Raw genomic sequence first — 24,175 nt, 5'->3', positions numbered from 1 at the left:
ATTTCAACGTTTTTAAAGATAACGTCGGTGACCGTAAAAACTGTAAAGTCTTCCAAATATCTATACCTAGTCAGGTCATAAATTCTGTCACATGTTTAATGTAAAATAATTGACACTAGTTTATTCATTATGTAACCATTCATATACCAAAATGAACTTAACAAAACATAGATTCTTATGACACTAAAGTTTATTCAAAATGACCTCCGTGATTTAGAATACAGGCCTTCAATCTGCGCGGCCAGTCGTCTATCGCAGCACGAACGAGGTCCATGTCAATATCGGCGGCTGCCTTAATCAAGGATGTCTTGAGTGACTCCAAATTGGGATGAGGCTTTGAGCACGCCTTTTCCTCCAAGTGTTGCCATATCTTGTAATCTAACGGATTCAAATCTGGACTGGAGGAGGGCCAGTCTTCGTGCCGGATGAAGTCGATTTCACGCGCCGCCAGCCAGTCTTGTGTGCTCTTCGCTCTATGAGCTGGCACCGAATCTTGTTGGAATACCCAGTGCCTGTTATTGAACATGGTATGAGAAACAAGTTCCACAAGGTTCGTCAGGACTGTATTTTGATATACAACTGCATTCGTTTTTACACCTTTCTCACAAAAATGTACCTCTGTTAAGCCCCAATAAGAAACTCCCAACCATACCATGAGCGAGGATGGAAAATGACCTCGTTGGACACGCGGAATACGGTTGCTCGCTTCTTCACTACTGTGTGCGTGTATACCTTATCATTTTGTTTGTTGTAGCTCTCTTCTAAGGTAAAAATGTTTTCATCCGAAAAAAGAATTTCCCGATATTTTTTTCCCGCGTACCGCTTCAACAAAGCGCGGCATCTCTTCAGTCTCAGGTCCATTAGACGAGCATTCAAACGATGTCCTGTTTTCCTCGATATGCCCGAAGCCCTAAGTCTTCATTTAACACCCTTTTCACCGTGGTTCTGTTTAACCCCATCTGAAGGGCCAACAGTTTCTGCTTACGTTTGGGATTTCTTTGAATTCGCGCCTTCACAGCTTTTATCACTGCTGGAGTCCTAACAGACCGAGGTCGACCACTTCTTGACCTGTCATCTATACTAGAGTCTTCATTGTATCGTTTGATGGTACGATAAACGAATTTTTTGGTTATATTCAAATTTTTTAGTATGTTAAAAATTTGAATTGGCGCGTAACCGCAACGATGCAACGCAATAACTGCAACACGGTCTTCTTTAAGCGTCCACTCCATATTTAAAAATGAGTAAAATTCTAAAAGTATACATTTTTATTTTCATGAACAATTCGGAATTCGAATTCAATAAACTTTTTTGTGGCCAGCATTCTAAAAGAAAAGTTTTTATTGTGTGACAATACTTATGACTAGTTATATTAATACGTGAAGTAAAAACTTTGTATCCCTTTTTACGAAAATTGCGCGGACGGAGGAGTATGATATTTTCCACACTTGTAGAGAATATAGAGAAGAAGTGCACAATGCTAATAATTTTTTTAAATAATGCATAAAAGATACATTAAATCAACAAAGAAAACATTACACACACTACATATCATGTATTTGACGCACACACGTATGCATACTATTTATTGTCAAACTTTTGTTCTTGACGTCTGTTGTCGAATTGAGAATAGATTAAATATTGTTTGTCTTTGAATATTTTTTATAGTGTAGTCTTGGCGAAATTTGTGATTATAGAAGTATAAAATACAATCATAATAGTGTACAAACTTACAATTCCAATTAATTATAGTCGAATTTCGACTACTGCGGGACCTCTAGTCGGAAATAAATACATGTCAAAATCGTTAAATAGTAAAATTTTATACTATACATAGTTTGATTACACGAATCGGTGACTGCACGTTTATTTCTGGCAATTTTCCTTTCAACCACTCTGCCTTTTGCTAGCGCTCTGAAGATGTCGACGACCTTGGGGTCATTTTGCGGTTTTGAAAAAAAATCCCGGCTGCTTAGAGCCTCATCGTATTCTAGAAGATGAGTTGCTGTCTCATCTATCGCTATCTAGACAGCTCTGGACAGACGACTGCCAGTAATACTGACAATACAAACAAAGATGTTTGCTATAACTATATCTATATCACTATCTCCGTGAGCATCGTGGTAGGCAACTAATAGATTCGCAAGATAACAGTCAGTAGCATTCCCTGAGTAGCAGAATAGACTACAGAAGTCGTAATTAAGTGATCCTTAACATCACTTGACATTGAGTCCTCCCGGGAAGGTACCACCTTTTATATCTGCTTCAAAGTCATCATTTTTTTGAAGGATAATAAAACCATTACCCAACAAAGTTGAAACAAAACCTAGTGCTCAATATGTTTCGTTAACTAGTTTAAAAAAAATAAACTGTGACAGACAAACAAATATGCAGACGAGAGTAATATTATAATAGTTTTGTTGCTTCATGACATCCACAGATTCTTGGAAAGTAACATATCTGGTCAACTGGATCAACATGGTTCATTAGACTCTGAGTAAAAAGTAATTTGTCAATCGTTTTACACCAGAACCAGACTCAGGCTACAGACCATTAAGGATCTCGAGTAAACGATATCAGCACTTTGAACTCTATTGTCCAGCAATAAACACTAAAATAACTACAAAAAATTTAGCGACGTCATTGTAAGATCGAAACTAAAATTTATCACACCAAATTGGACTTAATTACATAGTGAGAAGGGCTTGTATACGTTTATCTAGAGTTGAGACTAGGGTGGCAATAAATTACAGCTCGGAATCTCTAGGAGTATTGGTATCGGCCGCGACTGATAAAAGTCCTCTTTTGCACGACCGACTTACGATTTCTCTTTAGTGTTGGGCCTCGATAAATTTTATCGATAATATAAACTGTTCATGCTGGTCAATTCCGTTTGAATGTCACTTGGTTTAAAAACTGCGAAGACAATGCATTACACTAACATAAACCATTAACACTGTTGACATTAAGCATGACATACTATGAGGAATTCTTAACAATCAGATATTCTCGATAAAATTCAAAATACTTCACATATTCAAATTATCAGCGCCTACTTTGAAAAATAATTTAGCATTAAACATTTGTGGAAAATATTCTGACTGCCATTATACCTTACCTAAAAAAGCAAACATCTTATTAACCTATGAGTAAATTCTAAACAATTCAGACTTAGATTTCAAGTCTGAAGAAAACCAACGCCAGATGGGTCATGAGTTCATTCGTTTGTTAAGGCAATAAATAAAAAGGATGTGTGGTGTCGTGGGACACCGGATAGTAACGAAGTTTCTTATTATAAAAATATTAATTTTAAGTTCTATTCGAGGTATTAAGAAAATAATTATTCGTGTATACATATTTTATTATGATTTTTTTATGATTAAAAAAAAACTACTTTACTAAGTTAACCACCTTATTTTATTCACAATGATTTATAAAAAATATATAATAATAGTATACAAAGAAACAGCTATTTATATGAATAATATTAATAACCGTCATCACGTAGACTATACATTAGACACTGTATAGCCATCATACTAAGACTATACATAAATAATAAAAATCTTACGTTACGGACGTTTTTTCCCGGTTAGGGCACCCCTCCGCATCGTCCCATAAGGAACTTCGTTTCAAAAAACGTAAACAGGTTTATTTTCATCGAGTTACTTCCAAGCCAAAATGAGTGTTTACAATTATTCCCGTCTTTATCTTAGAACAGTTGGAAATATTCAGTTCTCCAAGATCATTTTCCACTCGATCTATTTAGTGAATCAATCTATCACCGATCGTTGACAAGTTTAATGCATCGATTATCGATAAATTTATGCACCGTCACGAAACCTTAGTGTTCGGAGCACGTTCCGGTCAGCTGCGGGCCTTTTGTCTGTTTTCTTTTTAATTACCTCCAATAAATACGGGCTCCGTCCTCACGGCGTGTGAGATACGGAGGGAATCCAGTGTCCCTCGTTCTGAACATCGATTTACTCCGATATTGAGTTCGAGAAACCGAATACGACAGATAATTGTTGTTTACTCGACGCTCGCCAGGATCGTCCTGGGGAGAAAGTGCGACTTCAATGTTTTAAAACTTGTGGTTCGTTCTCTGTAATATAGGTTTTTATTTAGTATATTATTTTGATAGAAAATAACGTTTCATATTGTTAATTAATACTCGTTGACACTGGAAATTGTGAAGCACTATCCTATATCTATATTATATCTATATTTTTGCAAGCTAAATGTATTACACTAAATGTGATATTTCGGTTTTCTTTATTTATAAATTACTTTCTGTTTAAATTTATTAAATACAATCATAAAAAGTCAGTTAACAAAAACATGGATGATACAGTGAAACAAAAAAATGATTCCACAAAAGTTCACGAAACCGAGAGAGCTGCGTAGGTCTCTTCAATTTTTCACACGACTCATACGATTTTCCCTGCTTCATAACATTAGCAATAAAACGACACGACTAAATGTAAATCTCGTGATACCACATTAAGGGCACACTGCGGTTTGTACGGTCGTTATGAAAAAATAAAGTGTCCCATCAAAAGGCCGGTATCGCATTTGGGGAGCACTTGCGATTCCACTGCGCTACGAGTGAGCGTTTGTGTTTTATTGATATTTTAGCGTTGGAATGATTTTTCGTGGCCGTACGACTCTCCGGGGGCACGAGCGTTAGTATTGATGGGCTTGGCGCGGGACGGACTTAGTTGTGATGTGAATTTCTCCCTCATTCACAAAAGTTTCATTTTCGAGAGTGTGGTTAAAAATTATTGCTTAGGTCCGAGGTTTATTTTAGATCATAGTTATAACGCTAACTACGATCTTCCTCTAAATCCCCACCCTCCCCAGATAAAAAAAAGCGACTGAGGACATAGACACTGCTTCGTAATTTCTATTGGGTTATCCCTTCACTTCGTGCTAAGTTAGTGCCATAGTCCATAATGCGATTTATACCGATTTTCTCATAAATGTTACACAGCTCATTGTGTTTATTTGAAGATTCTTGATTTGAAGATGGATACTCCTTTGTATGTTATTTGAAGTTCTACGTAACCTTTCTACTAAACACCACAAATTCCTTCCTTACGTTGATAATCCTCAATGCTAAGAGTGGCGACCTCCTCTAATAACTTTCTTCTGGATTATCCTGTGCTACTCCAACCTATCCTCTGCTATCTCGTTGGATAGAATACCACAAATTGGAGAATATTAATTATTTTTAATTAAATTAAAATAAGCCCCTAATATTTCGACCTTTTCCTATCTTGTTCTTGCCTTTTATTTTTAGTTCGAGGAAAGAGTATTTACCAAATTGGTATCTGTATTATTTTTGGGACATGTCGGTGATGCAGACCGCGCTGGTGTACCGAAATCGTCCCGTAGTTTACCGGACGTGAAAAATTCACGATAATGTCCCGGAGCACGGTTACTCTAAAACATGGTTATGATTGACCCGAGTATCCAGAAAGTGGATAAATAATAAATTGTTAAACCTATTGGAAGAGTAACGACCGTAAGATTACGGAATGGTTATGAAAGTTTATATACCTGTCTATTTAAACAATTTAATTTAAAACGTACTAATAAAAATGGACAGATGCCAATTAATGAAATGTCACTTTCAACTAGAACTAAATCTCTTAATATTTCTAAGGTAAATTATGTAGTGCCTTTACACTATTTTTTTTTTAAATATTTTATATATAATATATTTATTTAAGTAGCTTGGGAATCTTTGTTTGGGAGAGAATAACAAATAATTAAACTGACAAAGCTTAATTATTATTTTTTCAGTTTTTTTCAAATGCGCCTAAACTGTTTTGTGGTCAATTGCCAATTCTTCAGCTACGTCGTAACTACTGATATGCCGATCTTGCTCCACTTTTTCAAAAATGGCATCTATTTTATCCGTATTAGGGCGATCAGAGCAACGGGCGTCTTTGACATCAAAATTTCCGGATTGAAAATGGCATAAACCAAATTTGTGTTACTCTCACAGACACCGCACTAGGTCCATAAACATCTGAATTTTTTCCCGGCTTGCATTGCATTTTTACCTATTTTGTAGTAAAATTTTGCGCCGTGACAAGATCCTCAGTTGAGAGGCTAACAAAGATTTGGAGAGACCGCAGAATAACCAAAAATACAAAAGTTCGGTTAATGAGATGCCTGGTCTTTCCAATCTTTCTGTATGGGGCTGAGACGTGGACGCTGAGGATGCAAGACCGTCGTAAGATCGACGCACTAGAAATGTGGTGTTGGAGACGTCTCCTCAGAATTCCGTGGACCGCGCACCGTACCAACATTTCGATCCTGAAAGAGCTCAACATCAAGGAGAGACTATCGTCAACAGTCCAATTACGAATCCTCAAGTTCTTCGGGCACATCACTCGTAATGAGGACTCCATTTAGCGGTTGGTGGTGCAAGGGAAAGTCGAGGGCAAAAGATCTCGCGGACGATCTCCAACACGATGGACCGACCTCATAAAATCTGTTACTCACTCCAACATAAATGTTTGCTCTCACTCTGCGAAACATCGTGTCACATGGCGTCGCATCGCGAGAGCATCGGTATCGCAGGATCCGACTGATGCATGACCACGACCACTCTGTCAAGAGTGTACGAATAGGAAGAAGTAAAATTTTAAAATGTAGCGAATTTCATTAGATTCACTCATCTTGACAGTACGAAAAATAAAAAAAATCACACATTTTCCTAATTTTAATATGGAATCATCTTCTTTAAAATTTGCCAGCCATATGCAAATAGTATAGCCAAAGAGATTTTATTAAAGTCAAGGTCACCCTCTTTAGGGCCTACTGTACTAACTTTTACACGTGCAGCTTGTGGGCTGGATATACTCAAAGATCGTACAATGCTCTCCGTGTTCAATACAATAACGCGTTTAGGGTGCTGGTGGTGCTGCCCCGCTTTTGTAGCGCATCAGGGATGTTTGCAGACGCGCACATAGATTGTTTTTACGCTACCATGCGTAAGAGGTGTGCATCTCTGGTAAACAGAGTGAGGGCCAGCTCCAACAGTATCCTGAGCATGATCGCAAGCAGGCTGAACTGTATATACATGGGTCGCTGTGGTGCCATCTCCCATGGGATGTTACCACAGTAATTCATTGTGATGTAAATATAACTACTAACATAGGTCTAAGTCTTATTAACAATTTATATGAGTCATGGTTACTTGAAATAAAAACATTATTATTATTATTATTATTTATTACAAATTCATATATACTATAATGCGAAAAGATTTTTTCACCAACCTATTATATTAAATTCGTGTTTCTCTCAATTTTCGTGAGTAGTAGACGTAATGTTATTGACCTTTTTAATTTTCTTTGTATGAAAGTCCATTTCGAGGTATGGGTTATTAGCTGATTACAGAAACCAATTATAAATGAAAAATAATCTTTAATTACCTATATTTTGAATCAAATTTGCTCTTTTTTTCTTTTTTTTTATGCTCTTTAAAAATCGTAACATCTTTATTCAGTGCCTATCAAAACTGTCTACGCTAAACAACAGAGGCGTGTTTTTTTAATGATTAAATTACAGACAGTTTAAAACAAGAATATTATAACCTTTTTAAATTGTGTAACGCTTAAGCCAAGAAGAAAAGTTTGTCACTGCAAAATCTAAAATAAAAATGACCATAAACAAAACTTACATACTACATTACCTTCTCCAACAATATAAACAAGGAAAAAATAAAGCCACGAATGCGACATGAGCTTCACAAGATATTCCTAAAACCGTAAATCGTAATTCGATAACATTCGACTCGTACAATAAAAGATAAGATGTTTGTCACCATTCCCAATTTATTACAATGTCCTTATTCCATTGCACTTTTTGTGTGTAGCGATTTCCTATAAAAGAATGATTGACGAGCAATGCACGAGCAAAATACTCGCACGTGAAGTCGTGAGGCGTGTGTGCGTGTGACTCACTGTATTGTGTATACCTCGTGTAGACTTTGGAACTTTTGTTTATGACTTAAAAATAAAATTAAATAATGATGACTCATGAATTATTGTCCCAAAATTTAAAGACGCAAGCAAGCAAGCAAGCAAGTTTTTTTAGTTTTTTATTGCATAGATAGGTGGGTGAGCTTACAGCCCACCTGGTGTTAAGTGGTTACTGAAGCCCATAGACATCTACAACGCAAATGCGCCACGCACTTTGAGATACTAGTTCTAAGGTCTCAGTAAAGTTACAACGGCTGCCCCACCCTTCAAACCGAAACGCATTACTGCTTCACGGCAGAAATAGGCAGGGCGGTAGTTACCTACCCGTGCGGACACACAAGAGGTCCTACCGCCAGTAAAAAGTAAGTTCATACCTCGTGACTCCTAGTTAATTGAGCAGACTAAATAATTTCAAACTAACTTTAAAATTGTATGTTTCCGAAATTATTCTGAGATTTAAATTAATTTTCTTGTGGAGCACTACCTTAACTTACTGTTGGTTGCAGGCTGTGTGTATTCTATGTGAACGGACTGTCGTATTTACACAATGGCGCATCGTATCTCTAGTGAGGCATTGTCACAGGCGATAAACTCCGTTGTCGCGCTATCTGAGGCTGAGTGGGCATCCTTGTAGGATTCCACTGGAAAGCTTTACGCGGCGCCCGCGCTTAAATTTATGAACACCGGCACCACTAGATTAGCGTGATAGATGCACCGGCTATCGATGTTGGACTTGAATTTAGCAGAAATAGCACTATTTCCAAGTTCACGTTGTGATTTTGTAGAGTGATACTAAAATTTCAGCGGTTTTATGAAGTATTTTTAACTTTTGTTTATTGCTTTGATGGGTGTTAAGTGGTTACTGGAGCCCATAGACATCTACAACGTAAATGCGCCACCCACCTTGAGATATAAGTTCTAAGGTCCCAGTATAGTTACAACGGCTGCCTCACCCTTCAAGCCGAAACGCATTACTGCTTCACGGCAGAAATAGGCGGGATGGTGGTACCTACCCGTGCGGACTTACAAGAGGTCCTATCACCAGTAATTACGCAAATTATAATTTTTCGGCTTTGATCTTTATTACACGATGTTATTCCTTCACCGTGGAAGTCAACCGTGAATATTTGTTCTGTACGTATTTTATTAGAAAAATTGGTACCTGCCTGCGGGATTCGAACATCGTTGCATCGCTAGATACGAATGCACCGGACGTCTTATCCTTTAGGCCACGACGATTTCAAAACTTAAAAACTTATTAGCATTAAACGTGCCAAACGTATGTTAATGTATACATATGTAATTAAAATCTGTTAATATACCTAGGCCGGCTACTCCTAGCCATTAATCTCGTTAGTAAAGTCGTCTTAGATAAATTTCTCGAAACCGCTTACTTTTTGCAACAGGAGACCATATTGTTCGTGATTTGTTTGGATTTTTCTTGTGGCGATTGTAATTTATGGATTTCCAAAATTAACCCAAATATGCTCGCGTAGATATTAAAATACAGCCAACCCCAATTTGAAACTCTGCATTTACCTAATTATGGCTTGTCGGAAATATTGGTGTTTGGATAGTTTCGGACAAATAACGCTGCGATATTGTCATTGTTATGATGTCTAAAACGACACATTATTTGAAGCTGTAACGATCGAGATTATATTATATTTAACCGGTACGTAGTACGTAATATCTCGATGGTTGTAACAATATTTAACTAATGGATTGCCAGCAAATTTGCGAGTCATTCATCTCACCAATTCGGTGAACAACTTCGCACCCAACACAATCCAAAACAAAGCACAGTAATTAGTCAATAGGGGAGGAAGTGGCAACTCCTAACAAGTTATTTGGTGCAGCCATTTCGCAGTGTTTATTATCCCTACTGTCCCCAACTAATTTATTGGACCCTGAACGCCCTTTGCCCTGATGGATGGCCTAATTTAACATTAAGACCATCTGAAGGTGTTTCTGGACTTTCACACCTTCTGCACTTTTTTTTTCCGAAACGAAAATTTTATATTGGGCATGGGCATGAGGATATTTCATTGCAAAATTTACATTTCTCCTGTAACCCAAAAGTTTATTTAATTCCAACTGCAATATTTGGGTTGGAATTATATATCTTTACTAAATCATAATTATACAAAGGTATTTTTATTCTCTTCTTGTCTAATTTTGTCTTATGTATCGATACCATTTGGCTTACACAACATATCCCTACAGGATCTATTATTATTATCATTTTTTATTAATTTTCTGTGCTTATACTTTAGATGGCGAAAGCATCTTTTATTTATGTATGTGCTGTTTCATATTCACCTCAAATAAAATAAAACCAGTCCAACTCTGAAGATCATTGACACAATAAATAAAATATGACGGTAAAACGAAAAAAAAAATACATGGCGATATTCGTGCAAATAATTTTGTCACCGACCCCAAATAAATATCTTTGTTATTTATGTGTGACGTAAGACAAAGGGCGAAGGTAATTACCGGGAAGGACACCACGGCTCCCTGCGGGGAGAGTGAGTAACACGATGGACCTCAAACACGCACGCAGCTTGGAAACATCAATATCCGAATACTCATACATTTTATGTATTGTTCCGTTGATGACTTAAACATTCTTAATATGCAGGGATTTAATAATGTTTCAATAAAACAATATTGATTTCTCTTTTTTTTCAAGGGAACAAACTCGCGGAGATTCAATGTGCTTACATGAAACAGTTTTTTAAAGATATACTTTTAGCCAACATAAAAAGTTTAATTATTATCATTATTATTAAAAGTTTATTTATGTCCAATTATTTCTGTAATTTTGACGAGAGATGAGTATGCAAATCATTCCCAATATTTTATGGCATGGTCATTTTTATTTATTACATTTTCGTGACTAACTAAACAAAGAGATGTTTATTTTTGATATCGCACTTTGATATAGTGTCTATGTGGTTGAAAGTGTTCATGGCCGATCTGATTTTAAGTGATTATTGGAGACAATAAACATCTCAACACAAATGCCATCCGCACATAATAAGAGGTCGATAGAAGTCTCTACATACGTTCTTAAGAAACCACCCAATTTAATAGTATAGTCATTAGACGCCTGAAGTTCTAACACTAGGAACAGGCACAGGAATCCTGGCAGCCGTGGTCGTCAAGCTCATCGAAGAGTGAAAGGCCTCCTTTTTTTTTTTTTTTTTTTTTTTTTCCTACCTAAGCTGATAGCCCTAGCGGCTATTTCAGCGTAGCCTTAACTTTAGTAGGTGAGCTCACGGGGCTCAAACCTGACGATGTTGCTAACACGAACCCTAGCAAGAGTCGTGCTTCGCAGAATCTACCACCGGATCGGAAACGCGACCCACTGAGAAGATCCGGCGAGAAACTCAGTGGGCTGTGTCTGAGAGTTAATTTACTCGTCGAGCCCTTCGTCGCAAGCGACGGGTTCGACGAGAACGGTGACCGGTGCTTGAAGTACCTAAAAGCACCGAAAGGCCTCCAAAATACAAGCAAACACTGCGTTCTAAAAAAATTTACATTTTTAATCGGCTGCATTGAGGTACTACTACGCTAGTAATATAGTTCAATGATCGGCCGTTGCTTTAGTCCAAACTCAATGCTTCATGGCAGAACTAGGTAAAATGGCGGTATTAACCGAACACATCCTACCAATATCTTCAATGACACCTTTAATGAGTTTCATATCTAATCAAAATATCTATTGTTTAATCAAAATTTCCAAGTTTTTTTTTTTATATAGCATATTATCAATGGCATATTATATTTAATACTAGCTGACCCGGCAGACTTCGTGGTGTATCAATCGATAAATGAAAGACCTAAGCTTTTGTATAAAATAAACTTAAAACAAACAAAAGGAATCCGTCCGACGGGGGACACATCAAAGGGAAAACAAAATTGTTATTATATTTTTATTTAATTCCGAGCGTTTTCATATTTATCTGCCTTTTAAACCTTCTCTGGACTTCCACAAATAATTTAAGACCAAAATTAGCCAAATCGGTCCAGCCATTCTTGAGTTTTAGTGTGACTAACGAACAGCAATTAATTTTTATATACGAAAGTATAGTATATAGATTTTTCTCATAATATCCGTTTTAAACCAACTCGAGGGCATGTTAAATGACTTAAACAATCTGTGTGAATTAGGTAATTGGGATCATGTTGTTTCTCTTATAACGACCTATAAGCTGTGGCAATTATATGCATTATCAGATTACGTTGGTCACATTAAATTTATTATTTCGTGTATCGATGATGGTAATTTTTGAGGGCCGTATTAGCTTGGGTTTCGTTTTGTCGATGCACTGCTGTGACGAGGTCCCCATCAATAATGAATTGCCGCCGGCCGTAAGGACATTCGGAAAAAATATTCATTAGCTCTTAGGGTTGTTATAGTGTATATTTAGTAAAGTTCGAACTTCAACATCTTCAAGCTAGGACTTTATATCTAAGAGACGATGCGAATTGAGCCCGTCTAGGAACAAAGATCTATATCAACAAGATGACTTAATTGGGTCTAAGTATATAGTTATTTGCTGGAAATCAAATTTTTAATGTAATAATTACTATGAATCGTGGTAGCCCTGAATAATGGCGAACAGTTAAGGACGCTATTTTGGTAGGCGATTTGGTAACAATAACAATCTTGTTTACCTTAAATTTCAGTCGGAATACGTCTTATGAAGTCCGCGTGTGACTATGAACGATATGGATATTTAGATTTAATATACTATCTACGTAAATAAAATTAGCATACAAAAATTTAAAACGTGCCAACCCTAAATCCGCCGTCGGTGTCAAGAGTGACCGTTCGTAAATTATTCGTTCAAATTTAGACCGGGATCGGTTAAACGTTTCGGGGCACCAATAAGTAACACCGGACCATAATATTAAGGTCTTACGCTTCGATTAGCTCCGGAAACCGATTTATGAAAACGAAAGCTCGTCGTAAGCTGGTCGCGTATTGCAATTACTTGGACAGTCCGTTCTGTGACAAATGTTTATGAGTTTGTCACTATGCTGTGAGGGTGTGCTCGTCGGTACAGGCCCGGGGGTATACCGCGATGCATATAACGATTGCCGTAGATTACTGATCCGTTTCAAGAGTACATTCATTAGATGCTAATGAGGCTTTATTTAAATTTGGTCTTGGTATTGACTGAATACAATTTACAATTGGACTTGTTAATGGTACCACCGCGCCACTTATTTTTTCCGCGAAGGCTGGCTATGTCTATGGGCTCGTACGCAGTGATAGATTATAAAAACATTCAGGATCTTGTTGTTTTTTTTCCTACCTAAGCTGATGGTCTGAGGTGAGAGACCATTTCAGTGTAGCTTTGACTAGTAGGTGAGCTCAGGGGCTCAAACCTGACGTTGTTGGTAATACCAGCCCTAGCAAGAGCAGTGCTTTGCAGAATCTACCACTGGATCAGAAACGCGACCCACTGAGAAGATCCGCCGGGAAACTCAGTGGGCTGTGTCTGAGGGTTAATTTACTCGCCGAGCCCTTCGTCGCAAGCGACGGGTTCGACGAGAATGGTGACCAGGCTTGTTTTTGAAGGACGTATTGAGAGGAGAAGTTGCCAAAGCAGCAACTATGAAGAACAATATAAGAATACAAAATCATATCACGTATACAGTTTTTAAGCAGTGATATTTCAAAGATGCTGTACGGTACCAAATCAAAGAAGACCACAATCACAAGATTATACCGTTACGTAGAACCGTAATTTTAGTATATTTTAAGCCCGCTGAGTTTCTCACTGGATCTTCTCAGCGGGTCGCGATTCCGATCCGGTGCTAGATTCATTCGCGAAGCAATTGCTCTTGAGTTGTTTGGTCTCCTTCGGAGGCACTTGGGCAGTTGTTAGCAAATCCCACTCCTTCTGGCTGAGTCTTTTCTCACTCACCTCCACCTCCGGGCCACCAGTAATCTTTCAATAAATAAATAAAGTATATTTTAAACTACACGGTTATATTTCACAATAAAATCAACATGTATCCACAAATACAAATCAAACTAGAGCCTAGCTCGTAATCAGTAAACAGAACGTACCCGTTTATTTCCTCATTTCGTGTTGTGCAACATTGGAGGGCATTCCATCAGCGTTGTGTACAAAAACACAATAATGTCCAGCCTCCCTGTCCCCTGCGCCGTCATTTGGGAGTCCGCCTAATGAAGCACGCATATTGGCAGGGCGCGACCGACTTAAACACGTAGATACTGATATTCTGGATGGTGCTAGATAATTTCTGGAAAGATTTAGGCTGCGTCTTGGCTCTGCTCCTAGAATTGCTGACGTTCACGGGCGACGGTAAGCAATCACCAGGTGGACTTTGAACTCGCCTATGAGGGGATTTTTTTAAAAGTAGTTAGCAAGAAGACGAATTGTGTACCAGAGAGCGTAAATTCTTACAGTACAACTGAAACTCGAATTAAGTTGGTTGGGTGCATGTTTCACATTAAAATCAATAATTGCGTCGCTATTTTGCGTTTAATCTAAATTTTCAAAATTCGGGCGATTCTAGAGAGTGAGGTGTAAAGCTCTTTGTCAGCGGACATTGGTTAATTACGTGCGATAGTTGGAAGCTCCTCACGAGAGAATGATTGCTGCTTCTAACGACGCTCTACTCTCGGACTCGGGTCGAGGTGGGCCCCGAAATACGGAGGAATGGCGTTATTAAGAAACGTTATTAAAAAACTTAAAATCGTTACAACGTTTTTAGGTTTTTTAAATACGTAATTTAATTGCACAATTTTTTTACTGCTTCAGCGCTTAAACCGAGATGCATTACTGCCTCACGGCAGAAATAGACTAGAGCCCATGCAGGCTCATATGTAGCCCTACTGCCCCGGTAGTCAAATACATTATAATTATTACGGATTTGATTTTTAATGCACGATATTATTCCTTCATCACGGAAGTCATACGTAAACATTTGCTAAGTACGTATTTCATAAGGAAAAATTGATACCTTGCATTAAACGATTGATTGCACCGAGCGTCTTATCCCTTAGGCCAAAACGACTTCAGATTGATAAGGGTTTTAATAAATTTAATGGCCTTGTCTCTTAATTTTCTGGTTTTCTTTGGTGCTCTCACAGATATAATTAAATATTTCGTAAAAATCCAAATACATATGATTATTTCGTAAAGGTCCATATTCTACAACAATAAATGTAAAAAAGTGTTCCTAATCAAGAACCAATCGCTGTTTCGATGGCCGCACACGACGTAAGCACGTATACAGTAATGTCATTCGGCAGAACAACTAGTTTATGGACGTATTTTGTTGTTCGCACACAAACTATGTTCAACATTAACAGTATATGTGTTTGTACTATGTTCGAGCTCCAGATTGTATATTGCTTCGTAAAAAAATATACATACATATTATGTTTATCGAAGGGTGAAGATTATTTTGATTTAAGTGACATTTCATTTAATACGCGACATTTATCTTTGTTATTAAAGGTGCGTTTTTATTTAGTACTAGCTGACCCGGCAGACTTCGTAGTGCCTCAATCGATAAATAAAAGACCTAAGTTTTTGTATAAAATAAACTTAAAACAAACAAAAGGAATCCGTATGACGGGGGACACATCAAATTGAAAACAAATTCGTAATGTAAATGCGCCATTCACCTTGAGATATAAGTTCTAAGGTCTCAAGTATAGTTACAACGGCTGTCCTACCCTTCAAACCGAAACGCATTACTGCTTCACGGCAGAAATAGGCAGGGTGGTGGTACCTACCCATGCGGACTCACTAGAGGTCCTACCACCAGTAACCTACCTATTAGTATAAAAATCTCGAATCTAAATTACAATAGATTATATTATGCTACGTTGATTAAAGTATCAGTTGGTTAGTGGAATTTTTCTCCTTTGTTTCCAGTTAAAGGAAATAAAAACAATGATAATAAGAAACTACAGAAGCTCGAAGCTAAGACGTATAAATCTGCGGAGGATTAGCCACCCGATTTATCTCACGCGATGTGTGATGCACGCTCCGTTTGCCTGTATCCTGTTTCGGGCCGGAAACGGAAATGACGCGGATCGGTCGTCGGTCGGATGTCGCGACGCTAGCGCCGCTACGATCGTCTTAGTCTTCGTTTATTAAACTTTACCATTACTTTGGTAATTCGGAAGCTTTCTTAGAATAGCAAAAGAGAGAGATATACATTAAGAGATTACTGATAAACACTTTAAAGTGAATCATGTTATTAACCTCGAGTCACTGAATTTAAGTTTCAAGTTTATTGATTTAAAGTCCATTTTACCGATTCTACGCCAGTTTTAAATATTACAATTTGTAAGCGTAATTATTATTGCCATCAGTGGCAGGCGAGCATTGGGATAGATGGACAGATGTCATCACATGAATGAAGTCCACCGGCACCACAATGAGAACAGCGACGCACAACTTTGAGAACCGAATGCTACGATTGGCCCTTCAAAAGGAAACAGAAAAGAAATACTCTTGCAATTCCAGTTCGAGGTTTAAAAATTCTTGCTCCAAAGCATGCAATAACCGCCCGAAATAAAGTGGACAGAAATTTATCGTCAAAGGAAACAAAATCTAACCGACATGCCGATGAAAAAACAAATTAAAATTAATTCATGCCCACAAAGCGAACGAAAGAATTCGCGGAAAACAAACAACAAAGACAAGAACTTTGTTCCGAGATATTAACACGAGTGAAATATTAGCTTCGTATAAAGTTTTCGCGCGGAAATTTCCCTGCGTTTTGAGGGTGGGCCGCGACATTTGCGGGATGCCATACAAACGATTGACAGGGGCAACGAGTCCTTTAATATTTGTCATGTATTTATGTTATCAGGCAGATATAAAAAAGATGCTTATTTGTTTTCTAATTTTGTGAATACTTTTGGGATCTAGCACATTACACCGTGGTGGCAAAACGAAATAAGCGACACATAACAACGGCCTTAGTTCGCATTTCTGTAAATCTGTTTGTTATGGCATATTATTGTATTCGTAGGCTGTATACTATGTTCAGGCATTATATTCACTAACCCCGTGTCTTTTATTGATCTAAAATTCGACCATAGATTATACAGGAGTTTCGAATCGAATCGAAATTCGACCTGGGTCTGGCCTGCCTATAAAAAAATTCCCGCCGTTTTTCTTTATCAGGAAAGAAAAGATATAAAACACATTCTAAACATAAGATTATAGTAGTGCGGGTGTATTGTATTTTAAATCAGTACCGCCAATCTGGGATACAGCCAGTAAACACCTAACAGTGGATGGTCCACATGATCCATAGTTCAAGTTCTCCCACCCATTTAATAAGTGGTTACCAAAATTTTGCAAAAACACAATTTTACTGGTGGTAGGTCCTATTGTGAGTCCGCGCGGGTAGGTACCACCGCGCCGCCTATTTCTGCCGAGAAGCAGTAATGCGTTTCGGCTTGAAGGGTGGGGCAGCCGTTGTAACTATACTTGAGATCTTAGAACTTATATCTCAAGGTGGGTGGCGCATTTACGTCGTAGATGTCTATGGGCTCCAGTAAACACTTAACACCAGGTGGGCTGTGAGCTCGTCCACCCATCTAGCCAATAAAAAAAAAGTCGGATGGGATTTTAATTAAGGTACACTAACCTTATGAGATATTGTAAACAGATACATGTTTTAATTCTCAGATCAGCAGACTGCTTATTATCTTAATATATATGTATATATATCCAACGTGCTACAAAATACCCCGTAAAAATATAATTAATTATCAATTAACTCGTTATAAGGCCCCATTTAACCTCCATTCGGCTTTATGGGTAGTGTTGTAACACCCTGGATACATATATAATGTGAAATCCAAATACAGGATCCACCATGTTTAAATTTAGGACAAAGCAAAAGTTCTTATAACAAACATATATTTAAATTTTACTTTGGATGGTGAATTCAACAAAAAAAAACTTATAATATAAACTATGTAACTACATTACTGATATTTAAATTGTCAGTTGTCATTCGAAGTGATATAATTTTTTTATTGAAGCAAAAATGAAGTTCCTAGTGCGAACGAATGTGAGTTGAGGTGAGCGAATATTGGATATTAGGTGTACATCCCGTTGGGAAGCCGCGGGAAACGAGACCTCCTGTCGCGATGATGGATCCTTAGACGAGTTCTGACACAACACGGAGCAGCTTACCCCACGAAAAACCAAACTAATTTTATCGCTACAAAATAAATAAACATTGAATATTCACGTCTATGCTATGGTACTAAGAGTCATCCTGTAAGATCCGTAATTTCTTGGAACCTAAAACAAATGTCGAAAAAAATATTCGCGTTTTTAATATGGCGGACACAAAGTCAATTTTATAGGGATTTGTTCTTTTTTGATTGCGTCGTCGCTGTGTTAATAAATTTATGAGCAATTTCGGGATAATGTACTGAGTTTAATAAAACGTTTGTGATTTCGGGCTTGTTACTGTTTTTATCTAATTTATAAAAAAAAAAACAAATGCTCTACATTTAACAGCGTCAATCTAGATTTTTCTCTTTTGTTATAAATACCAGAAACACAAATGAGCGTGTACTACACATAAGAACAATTGTAGATTGTAATCCTTTTTTTTTCCCAGCGATAATAATTTGAATTTAAGTCTATGATAAAAAAAGGGTGCGTGTACTTATGTACGCGCGTAAGAAGTTATATGTACTTTATTTTTATTAATTTATTTTTATTTTTTTTTATTTAAATTTTAATCAATTTGAAAAAAAAAATCGATAAACAACATCCTCAAGCACGCATATTGGATATCCCTTTTCTTGATATCGTATAAATTCGGTAATTCTCGGTACGGTTCGGAAAGTTCACCTGCGGCTATATTCAGACTCGCCAAGTTACGTCGGTCGTATTGTAATGAGCGATTTAGTGGGCAACTTCATTCTGTTAATTTTGTGTCACGGTGCGCGCGCATCGTAAAATTTCACTCTCATCAATTTTTCATAACGCGCCTAAAGAAGTATAACTTCAAAAAAAAAGTTTAATCAAAGAAACCGTAATTCGATTTTACGGCCACTATCTTTAAGATCCCCTCCACACTCCCGAGTCGTCCGATTTGCGACGATTGACATCCGTGAATCTCGAGTTCGGACGAGGCTAATGTACCGTGTGTGACGGCCGGCACATGAAATTCAATTGAAAACATCCGGTTTTTTCCGGACACGAGGGGGATCTTTTAAGTGATGTTCCTCGAATGGTTTACGTTCGATTAGCCTTCACGTGCCGAGTTTAGCAATTTTTTTTTTATTAAATAAGGATCTGGAGTAGAAAGGAAATAAAAAAGTATCAGCGAGAATGTTTTTTTTTTATTGCTTATATGGATGGACGAGCTCACAGCACTCCTGGTGTTAAGTGGTTACTGGAGCCCATAGACATCTACAACGTAAATGCGCCACCCACCTTGAGATATAAGTTCTAAGGTCTCAAGTATAGTTACAACGGCTGCCCTACCCTTCAAACCGAAACGCATTACTGTTTCACGGCAGAAATAGGCAGGGTGGTGGTACCTACCCGCGCGGACTCACAAGAAGTCCTACCACCAGTAATTACGCAAATTATAATTTTGCGGGTTTGATTTTTATTACACGATGTTATTCCTTCACCGTGGAAGTCAATTGTGAACATTTGTTGAGTACGTATTTCATTAGAAAAATTGGTACCCGCCTGCGGGATTCGAACACCGGTGCATCGCTTCAACACGAATGCACCGGACGTCTTATCTTTTAGGCCACAACGACTTTTTAGGACAATATTTAAAATAAACTGAATTTATTCTAGAATTGTCGATTCGAATTTACATAGTTAATGCATACGTGACACGGGCTCGCTTGTAATTACGTCCCAAACGAAGTATAGCATAGATACCATAGAACATAGATTATCTCTCAACTCGTGGTTGCCATGTCTAATGTATCTGATAAAGAACAATAGTGATACTTGGGCTTTTTGGAGGAAAAGCGAAGTTATGTGAATTGTTTTTTTTTAATTTTGAATGAATGTTTCTTCACATTTAAACGGATATTAACGGCAATGGTGAACTGTTTAGCATCTGTAAAAGTGCAAATATGTTGGAAAATTAAACAAAATCACTGGACGTGGCTTCTCAGATTCTATCAAAAAGTTTACTGAACTCTTTGTCAATATCCAGCATTTCACCGAAACATTGTTTCATTCCAATTGATCTCAAATTAATAAACTTCTTTTTTTTTTTTATTGCTTAGATGGGTGGACGAGCTCACAGCCCACCTGGTGTTAAGTGGTTACTGGAGCCCATAGATATCCACAACGTAAATGCGCCACCCACCTTGAGATATAAGTTCTAAGGTCTCAAATATAGTTACATTCTTCATTCATTACATATTTCGCTCTATATAATTCATTCTCATATAACAGAGCGTGTATGTATTGATTAATAATAAAATTTTATAAGCTCAACACTGGCAACAATGGCATCGCAAAAAGCCAATTCTTAAGTAAAGGATAAGTAATTGTATCAATGTGTGTTTAAGTTGGTTAACAGCTCGTAAAAATACGAAATGAAAAACCACAAAATAACTCAGTGGTTTCAATTTCTTAAGTTACGTCTTATGTCAGCAGAACCCCTAAGTTAAACGCAATTGAACTCCCCTAAAACCAATGGCACTATTAGAATGTATGTCACGAGTTCCACAGAGGCCACATTTCACAGATCAACGAGGGGCGATGGTATATTGAGTGGATTTTAAAATATTTTTATAGCGCCGTGTGGGGCTGCGAGTAGCAAAATCACTAAAAGGTAATTTCGATATTTTATTCAAATTGCACTATTTTTACGTCTGTTATTATGTCTCTCGGACGCTAGGACAGACGCAAATAAATGGTTGATTTTGATTTACTAAAAGGCTAAAAAGGGCCCTATCCAATTTCACAAAGAGCACCTACAAAAGATCACTCACGTTAACTATGAATGGACGAAAACAAGCAGGTCGGTGCACACCGGAACGAAAATTAAAAAAGAAAAACATTCGGAAACGGAAATTCGGATTGAATTTAAGTACATTTTAAATTTCGAACCCCCGGCTTTGACTGGTCGAAATAATAGAAGCCCCTGTGTTGGAAACGCGAATATTTTTGATCTTTTTTTCGCATTGCATCCCCTTAACGGCCGAGGCATTTGCGCCACGCGACTAAATGGATTATTTTCTTCGTGTGTTCTTTTTAAAACAATTTAGGTCTTTTTGGTTGTGCATTCGGGGCCTTCCTTTATATTTCACAACCGATTATCTACGATCTGCCAGTTCGAGGGTTCGTAAATCAGCGAAGGTTCATTTTAAGGTGGTTTTTCTTTTTGGATAAAAGAAACAAAACGTTGACAAGGCCGGGGTGTGATTGGATTAAGGAGGGTTGACTTTATAGTCGCAATTTAGAAATTGACTTTTGGAATCTGTTTACGTCGTGTTGTGCGCGTTGCGGTCTCCTTACTTTTTGTTTATTTTGTTGAGTGTCATTTTACGTGCGTTTTGTTTAGCAGTGGGGTTGAATTTGTTACGTGCGGGTGTTAACTTTGTTATAAAGAGAAAATATAACAATAATGTTGTTTGAAGGGTAGAACGTGCGTTTTTACATTGTAAGTGACCAGCTCGGCGGACTGAGTCGTTCGTGCCACTGTCTTTTGTGCAGAGGGTCGTGGGTTCGATTCCCACATCGGGCAAACATTATGTGGTGAACAGGCCTGTTTGCAAGAGAAAATACAAAAATTTCTGTATTCTATTAATTATCTATATATGTATGTTATTTAAACATATTATATAAGTATGTTTCTTCAGTCTCTGGTACCCATAACACGGAATCCGAAATTGTAGTCGGAGGATGACCTTGCGTGATTTTTCTCCAGTTATATTATCAGTTATGTTAATGTTAAATTTCGAATTCACATCGAATGTATTTTTTTATTTATTACTAGCTGACCCGGCAGACTTCGCAGTGTCTTAATCGATAAATAAAATACCTAAACTTTTGTATAAAATAAACTTAAAACAAACAAAAGGAATCCGTCCGATGGAGGACACATGAAAGGAAAAACAAAATTGTTATTTTTATTTAATTCCGAGCATTTTCATATTTATCTACCCTTTAAACCTTCTCTGGACTTCAACAAATAATTCAAGACCAAAATTAGCCAAATCGGTCCAGCCGTTTTCGAGTTTTAGCGAGACTAACGAACAGCAATTCATTTTTATATATAGATGATTTGGAAGTTGTCGTGGCCTCAAGGATAAGATCTCCGGTGCATACGTATCTTGCGATGTACCGGTGTTCGAATACCGCAGGCGGCTACCAATTTTTCTAATAAAATACGTACTTTTTTATATATTGCTTAGATGGGTGGACGAGCTCACAGCTCACTAATGAATTTCTAATGAAATACGTACTCAACAAATGTTCACGATTTAATTTCACGGTGAAGGAATAACATCGTGTTATAAAAATCAAATCCGCAAAATTATAATTTACGCAATTACTGGTGGTAGGAGGTCTTGTCAGTCTGCACGTATAGGTACCACCACCCTGCCTATTTCTGCCGTGAAGCAGTAATGCGTTTCAGTTTGAAGAGCGGGGAAGCCGTTGTAACTATACTGAGACCTTAGAACTCATGTCTCAAGGTCGGTGGCGGCTTCTATGCAATTAAAAAATATATTTAGAAGGGTCAACGAGCTCGCGGGTCATCTGGTACTTAGTGGTTACCGAAGTCTTTAGGCATAAACAATGTGAATCCCGTTTGTTGTACAAGGGCTGCCCCACCCTAAATACTGGGATGTATTACTGCTTCGTGACAGACCCACCAATGTAATAGAACTTGAACTCAAAGTAACCTTTTTTTTTCTTACCTATACTGATTGATAGCTATTTTAGTTTCTCTGTGACGTGAAAGTAAACAATTGTATCCAATATTATTATATTATTTGAGGTACCTACTTAGATTCAGTAAGGATATATTTTGTTAACTATCAACAGAAGTCAGTTTCAATAGGTTTGTTATCGCGTCTCTGCCGACGACACCAGATCATTAATCATTGACTTTTGCCATTTGATTCGGGGTCCATGTTCGAGATTAACGCACATATTTCATACCAGAAGCGATAATATTTACTAACTTGGAACTTATGTGCTTACATTGTCAACATAAATGTATAATGTGGGTTATTAATATGTGGATTCAATTAATGGATGTTTTTCGAAATTTTATTAAAATAACTGGTTTCAGAAGTGTGACACATTTTTTTTATTTTTTTTTGTTGCTTAGATGGTTGGACGAGCTCGCAGCCCACCTGGTGATAAGTGGTTCATCATCATCATCATTTCAGCCTATCGCCGTCCACTGCTGAACATAGGCCTCTCCAATAGATTTCCAGTGCGACCGGTCCATTGCCACCTGCATCCAACGAGACCCAGCGCTTTTTACTAGGTCGTCGGTCCATCTAGTAGGTGGCCGTCCCACACTGCGCTTGCCAGTACGTGGTCGCCACTCCAGGATCTTTCTGCCCCATCGACCGTCCTCTCTTCGTGCTATGTGGCCGGCCCATTGCCACTTCAGTTCACTAATTCTTAGTGGTTACCGGAGCTTATATACATCTACAACGTAAATGCCGACACCCACCTTGACATATGAGTTCTAAGGTCTCAGTATAGTTAAAAAGGCTGCCCCTCCCTTCAAGCCGAAACGCATTACTGCTTCACGGCAGAAATAGGCAGGGTGGTGGCACCTACACGCGCGAACTCACAAGAGGTCCTTACGTTAATTATAATTTTGCGGGTTTGATTTTTGTTACACGATGTTATTATTCCTTCACCGTGGAAGTGGATCGTGAACATTTATTAGGTACGTATTTCATTAGAAAAATTGGTACCCGTCTGCGGGATTCGAACACCGTTGCATCGCTAAATACGAACGCATCGGACGTCTTATCCTTTAGGCCATGACGACTTCAATGACGACACATAACTGCGTTGTAGAAATAGCGATAATAATCATCTAACATGCCGCGTTTTTTATTGTCCTCAAGGATAATGAGCGTGTCTTCTAAAATTAAAATAAAATCAAGACATTCCATAGAG

Source organism: Bombyx mori, chromosome 21 (assembly GCF_030269925.1).
Source record: "Bombyx mori chromosome 21, ASM3026992v2".
Taxonomy (NCBI): domain Eukaryota; kingdom Metazoa; phylum Arthropoda; class Insecta; order Lepidoptera; family Bombycidae; genus Bombyx; species Bombyx mori.
Note: the sequence above shows the minus strand (reverse complement) of the source record.